We start from the raw sequence: 7,394 nt of genomic DNA, 5'->3' as shown, positions 1-7,394 counted from the left end.
ACTCGGCATACCGAGGTAAAGTTTTTTAACGCGTCGTCAGGACTGGCACTGGGACTCGGAGGTTCCACGAAAGTGTCGAGGTCGATCCCGTCTGCGATGCGAGTGGCGCTCTCAAGGAAGGTCTCCATGAGGTCTTTGAATCGAAGCTTCTTCGTGTTAGCGACCTGCAGCGCTTTCAACTTCTCTTTGCGAGACTCCTTGCAGTGCACTCGGACCAGCGACAGCGCCACGTCCGCACCACATCGAGCAGCAGACTTCTTCCACGCCTGCACTCGGTTCGGGACGTCCTCTAGCCGAGTCATCAACCCTTCCATCTCTTGCCGGTACTCGTCTTCGGGCCACAACTCCTTGTCGATTCGGCCAACGACCTCTCTCAGTCGACCGATGAAAGGTCCCACTTTACCCAGGCGAATGTGCGCTCGGAGCATGTCTCGATTGGCGTCGTCGCCAAGTGGAACATTCGGAATAACCGACCGCTCAACGTCAGCTGCTTCAGCCTCAGCGTCCATACAAAAATCTGCAAAGACAAGACGAGCAGAAAGTAAGCGCAGAATGCAATACACAGTCACCAAGCACTCGGAAAAACAGAACTTACCAATGAGAAGCGCAATCATCTGCCTTGCCCAGTCACTGACGTACTTCTCCTGTGATATGCACCGCATGTTCATCACCTTCATCTGTCCCATCAGCTCGGTTATTTGTTTCCCCATTTTCTCCATTTCGGCCACCAATGCCTTGTTTTCCTCACGGGACTCCTCCAAGGACTTCTCTCGTTCATCCAGAGCACCCTTCACACCAGCCAAGTCATGTACCGCTGCCTCCAGTTTCGCAGCAAGCTGAATCTTTTCAGCCTTCAGAGTGTTGTACGCTGATCCCATCTCGCAAGTCTTCTGCAAATCAGCGCGAAGAGAAGATCAGAAAAATTCAACAAGGACAACAATAAAAACTCCAAGTTCTTCATACCCCTGCCGACACAAGCAGTCGACAGCGGTCTCGGGGACTACACCCAGTGGGTTCACTAAGAGTGACCCCACTGGCATGAACCTCAAACAGGTCCGCCCTATTGAGATACATAACAAAAGCAAGCCTATGAGGCTACTACTACCCGACCTGAGTAAAATTACTCTCGGGGACTACTCCAGTAGGTGCACTCCGAGTGCCCCCACCGGTAACATTCGAACATATTAGTTTTGACCTGATCAACTTAAAGAAAATGTATATAAAGACAACTGATGGTGCAAACACTCGACAGAAGTCTCGGGGACTACACCCACGGGGTTCACTAAGAGTGAACCCACTGCAAAATAATTATCCTGTATCCGAGTAAACACCCAGTGGGTTACAAGGGGAAAGCAAATACTTACTAGCCCACTTACTCGGATATCGTCCCGGAGTTCGAAGCTTCGCTTGTATAGAGACGCGATGGAGTCGTACGCTCTCTTGGCATCACCCGCCATCAACTCTGCCTGCACCATGGCCCCCATGGCAGCTCCCACCTGATCTTCCGGAAGGCGCTGGGCGTCGAACTGGACGGTTGACAGACCTGGCACCACAAGCGACTCCTTGGGCATCCCAAGTCCTGGTCCAGTCGGTTCAGCAGCGGCGACCACCGTTTCAGTCAACGGCATTGTCTCGGTTGGCGGCGCGTCCATGGCGGGAGTAGTAACAGACGGAACAGCCCCAAGGACAGGCACCGTAACTTGCTCGGACCTCTTCTGCTCGTCCTCCTCCACATGAATCACCTCTGAAAGAAGCCTGACCGAACGACGTGACACCACAGGAAAAAGGGCAAGACCAAAGGCAGAATTCGCGAAACAATAATGTAAGCTGTCGGAGTCGCCACGACGTACCTTGCTGGGACGTGGCAACATTGTCCGTATCCATGGGATCGTCTTCCTGGCGTGGCAGAGAAGTGGCGGAGGTGGCAGCTCTGTCAATTAAAATTCACTCGACCAATAAGCATGAGTTCAATCAAATACTGGAAGAAGATAGAAGAACAATACACTTACGCTGAGGCGATGGGAACGGCGGTCCTCATCCGCGGCAAAGCCTTCCGAGGCTTGGATCCACTCGGTTTGGCCACCTTCGAGGGCTGGCCCGCGGGCTCAGCAGCAGAGTCCCTAGTCCTCTTTGTGCTCCGAGCACTCGGAACCACGGGAGAAGCTGGCAAGGCACTCGGAAGCACAGGAGGAGCTGGCGGGCACTCGAGGCTGCTGGGGGAGCCGACGGAGCCACGGGTTCGTGACGGCGTTTAGTTCGAGGCTCTGGTGCTGCGGGTGGCGAGCTCTGTTCCTCATCTTCCCCCTCTTCTTCGTCGGACTCCTCCTCCATCTCCCCACTGTCGGAGACGTACTCGACGCTCTCCACGCTGCCCTCGTGGATACCTTCCTCTTCCTCGGCCGGATTCCCGTTCGAGACAGGAGAAAACCAGTTGGTCCACGCCTCCACGAGATACAGTCGACAACATCAGACGTCATACAGTGATACAAGAAAAGGCGATAAATCTAAGACAATTGTGTGCACTCAACGAGTTATACTCACCTCATTGGAAGGAGGGCTGTCTGCGCGGAAGGGCTTCACTCGCCGGGCACCTCTGGGGTTATCGCAGGCGGCTGTGATGTTGAGGACCCACGACGTCACAAGCTCCCCAGTCACGCACTCGGGGTTAGTCCGAGTGGAGTCCTCAGGCCCCGTATAGTGCCACATGGCGTGGTGTCGAGCTTGCAAACGCCGACCCAGAAAAATCTCTAGCAAATCTATGCTAGTGACCCCCTTTCGTACGAACTCTACCAGCGCATCAACGAGAGGCTGGATCTGGATCTTCTCCATCTTCGTGAGCGCAAGCTGCCTACGCGGAGCCAGTCAGTCTAGGCTAAAAGGTGGCAGTCCAGTTGCGGCATTCGGGCAAGCAATGTCCTGGCAGTAGAACCAAGTCGAGTGCCAGTTCCTAACGGATTCAGACAACTGAAGAGCGGGATAGCTACTTTTACTTTTCTTTTGGAAGCCTAAGCCTCCGCAGAGCTGGAGGAGGTGAGTTTTGTCGTTCGACTGGCTAAGTCTTTTGATGGTTTGAGATCTAGCAGAGAAGATGTGCTTAAAGAGCCCCCAATGGGGAGGACAGCCGATAAAACACTCGCACAACACGACGAAGGTAGAGAGATGAGCTATTGCGTTGGGAGGAAAATGGTGGAGCTGCGCCCCGAAGTGCTTCATTATACCTCTGAAGAAGGGATGAGGAGACAGAGAGAAGCCCCGGTACACGTGACTGAGCAGCAAGACGCGCTCCCCCTCCTGGGGTGCCGTCTCCGTCTCGCCCTCCGCCGGCAACCTCCACGTCTTGTGCTCGATCATGCCTTGCTCCACCAGCTCCAGCATGTCCGCCACCGTTACCGTGGAGGGGAGGAAATCCCCCTGGATCCAACCCGCCGGCAGTGCTCGATGCCGCCGCTGAGCAGGAGCCGCCGCCTTCTTCTTCTTCCGCGCCTCAAGCTTGCTCGTCTGCCCCTTCGTCATGGTGGAGGCTGCAGATCCGCGGAGGAGGAGCGGAAGGAAGGAGCTTGGGATGCACAGGAGGTCACGAGAGAAGTGGGGCAAGTGCGAGTTATCTGGCGAGTGCAACGAAAAACCCTCGCTTTAGAGGTTTAAATAAGGTTCCGACTGGGTCACTAGCAGGTGGCCTCGAAATCTTATCCCCCGACCGGTTGCTGCGATATTAGTGGAGGAGATAAAGGCGTGGAAATCGAGGCGGCAGATACTACTCGATTACGATGTTGTCATCCCCGCTCAGCGCGTGGCAACCGAAATTTGAGGATCCCAGAAAATCCGCCGCTGTCAGTTGACTGGTCATGTCAAAAGATTCCACGTAAGCACTCGGTCCCTGATGGTTCGTTTCACAGATACATCCACTCGTATCACTGGTCAAGAGGATAAAATGGATCGAGGCAAACAACGCCAAAGTCGCATCCATACCAGTCGGATCCGTACTCCAAGCATCGCTTCGTCGTTCCAACCCCAATCCACTCGGGGACTAATGATGGGGTTATAGTCCTAGGGTAGGGTCATAGGCCTGCCTTATGGGTCCTACCCAAGGACTACCCTTCATAAGGGATAAGGCCCTTAGTCAGTTCCGACTGACTTAAGGACTTCCCATCATCCAGTCGGTGACGATTCCTCCATCATCGAGTCGGAGATGAGCATTCGGAGCGTATCAAACTTACCGACTGGATTCCACTCTGTACATCGTAACCCCCCCTGGAGGGCAACGGTCGTACGTTTCCATCTACCTTTATTAGCATTTAAGACATACGTTACCTGTAACGTAGGCATTTATTCGCCACTACTCCACCCCTGTGCACCGAACCATTGTGAAGGGCAGCGCACTCTATATAAGCCGCCCTTCCCCACTAGTGCACGGGTTAGCAATTCACTGTAATCCATATTCCACTCAACAACAGGCTCCCAAGAGCACTGAGACGTAGGGATTTTACCTCCACCGTAGAGGGGCCTGAACTCATACAACCTCACCGTAGCTAAGGCTCTGCCCATCCTTTCGTACCCTACACATCTAGTGTCAGACTTATACCCACGACAGGTGCGGTCGCCGTCACGGAACCTTTGCAACCTTCTTTCGGCATCTCCTTCCTTCCTGAGGTAAGTTCTCCTCCTCCATTAGGAATAGATCTCGAACCCCTGTACTTCTTAGGGCAGTGCCGAAACTCCATGAACGCCATATCGCCTTACCTTTTAGTCCGTCCGGATACGGCATTGTAGATCCGTGCATGTAGTAATAGCCGCGGTAGTTTCTCGTGTTCCCGAGCGAGTGATATTCTTCCTTCGTTGCTCATAGATCCACACACTGTTTTTCGTAGTGTTCTTGTGTACTTGGCACCTAAATGTTTGACCAGCATTATTTTCTCAATTGGAACTACACGTAGATCCGTAAATTATCTCTCGGTGTTGGAAACATGTTTTCCCCAATTTAAGAATATTCTTAAGGAATTTTTTAGAGCCATAACCCGCTCCTTCTTGCTAGGGTGAGTCACAACATCCTTGTAGACATGCTCCCGAACGTTAGCCAGCGAGTTTCCATTCTGTAGATCCTCACAACCCGCCAATCTCTTTCTTTTTGTAGTTATGGGTAGCATCTCAAAATGCAACTGGCTGCCAACAGAGGTCAATGATGCTTATCTTGATAAATATGTAAAAGTGGGTAACCTTGATCCCAAGGAAGTTATTGGGTGGCGGACCGCCTTCGGGGAACCAATCCCTCAACACGCGGAAGGGGAAATAGTCATTTTTGCTGATCATTTGGAGCGAGGCTTCAAGCCGCCCGGCTCGAAATTCTTTAGAGACGTCTTGCACTTCTTCAACCTTCATCCCCAGGACTTGGGGCCAAATTACATTAGTAACCTTTGTCAGTTCCAAGTGTTCTGTGAGGCTTATCTACAAATAGAGCCCACTTATTGCTGTTCCAGAAGTTTTTCTATCTGAACTGCCAGACGGAGCTTGCCAACGGGCCTAGCTTAGAGCTTGGTGGAGTCAATATCCAGCGGTGTCCTGAATGCGGGTTTCCTGCCGTTACATTGCCTAGACATCCCAAGGGTTGGTCGAAGACTTGGTTCTACTGTCGTGACACCTCTCGATCCAATGAGAACCCTTTACCAGGCTTCAGGAAAGAACGCCTATCCATGGATTTCAAGTTGCCGGAAAAGATAACTAAAGAAGAAGAAGCCACATTTGTTCCCATCTTTGCAAAGCTGAAATCCCTCACCACCAATTGTCTTACTGGGATTGATCTGATCAGTTGCTGGGTAGATTGGAGAATCCTGACCTTAAGTCGCCGAGACGGCTTGATGTGTGAATATAATGGCGACTTGGACCACCCCCAATGCTTTTACAATGTGAGGCTTTTGGAAGAAGACATTGCTGATATTATAAAGAAACTATGTGGTGAGCCTATTGAGAATTTCTCAAAGATTGGGCTTAAACAGTAGCAACAGGTGACTCCGAAAATGCCAACTCGGGCTTGAGGACGAGAAATATCATGGCGACTCCCACCTCCCACCTCTCGCTCGGGCGACTCCATGGCGATCAGTATTTCTAGCCGGCGTCTCCTCCATCACTCGGTGCATCATCTCCAGTGCACCGCCACGATCACCTACGTGCTCTTTCATTGCTTGCATGGGTGGTTCCACGTTGGATCTAGATTTCTCCCCTGGTGCAACGTTTGCGGATAAAGTTGTCTACTCCTATGTCTTCTCTGTACACCCGATGCATCGTCGTCGACCTTTCATCATGGTGGTATCTTTTGGTCGTCATATTTTTCGCCTCACCGAGGATTCCATAGATGCGGCGTTGGAGTCTGCCATAGGGGTTCCGCCATTGATATTATGGTGACGAAGATCTCGGACTCGGTTTTCTCCTTCCTGGTTTCTTGCAAACAAGTTGGTTTTCATATCTTGGATTTACATTCTTACAAGTGCTCCAGTTTTAAATGTTTCTTTCACTTATGGGGTAATGGTGGCCCGAATTGGAACCGGGAATTTTCTCTATGGAAGAAACAATGTGATGCTGAATGGGTTTTGGTCAGACCCTCTAAGCGACGAGTTGCACTAGGTCTGATGGCAATGCATTCCAGGCCAGGAAAATCATGTTTCAAATCTGGATCATCTACACGTAAGATGCTCTCTTTTGCAACCCTCCAACAGTATGAGGTTTGCAAGGGTTATCGATGTCCAGTCACGCAGGATGAACTGTTGACTTTGCAATCTGCTGGTTATTCGGTTCCAATGCAGGAGTATGTCATCATCAGTGCAACCCCACCAGCTGAACTCCGGTGGACGACAGCGACACCTCATATTACTTTTGGCACAGTTTGTCAGCCGATGTCATCTCCCAGATTATACGGCAAGGAAACAAATATCTCCGTGATTGATGGGGTTTCTCCCTCCCATTGCGCTGATCGGGTGACCCCCTCACCCTCAAGCGGGGTTTCAAAATCTTTGGATTTCTCTAGGATGGATAATTCTACCTCCGGGCCTGTTTCTGCTAAACCTAATGGGCCATCGGTTAGCTCTCCTTTGATGGGTCTAGAAATTCCTTCCTCACAGGAACCGCACCAACAGTTTGACAAAATCATCAACGGAATGGTTCAGGAGATATTTTCCTGCATGATCTTCTCTGAACGTGGGAACGTAGCTCCCAATTGCATGTCGCCGAGATGCTCCTCCCGCGGCTATGTGGGCCATTCCAAATCTAACTGTGCTTCCTTTACCCGTGATAATTGTCTTACTTGGAAACGCAAGAGCCCCACCACCTCCCCTGTCGCCGATTTCTCGGGAACCTCTGTTGTTCTTGGGGAAGCCGCACCGCCTGCCGAACAGTTCCTGCCGGTC

The sequence above is a fragment of the Hordeum vulgare genome, chromosome 3H, assembly GCF_904849725.1.
Source record: "Hordeum vulgare subsp. vulgare chromosome 3H, MorexV3_pseudomolecules_assembly, whole genome shotgun sequence".
NCBI lineage: Eukaryota > Viridiplantae > Streptophyta > Magnoliopsida > Poales > Poaceae > Hordeum > Hordeum vulgare.
Note: the sequence above shows the minus strand (reverse complement) of the source record.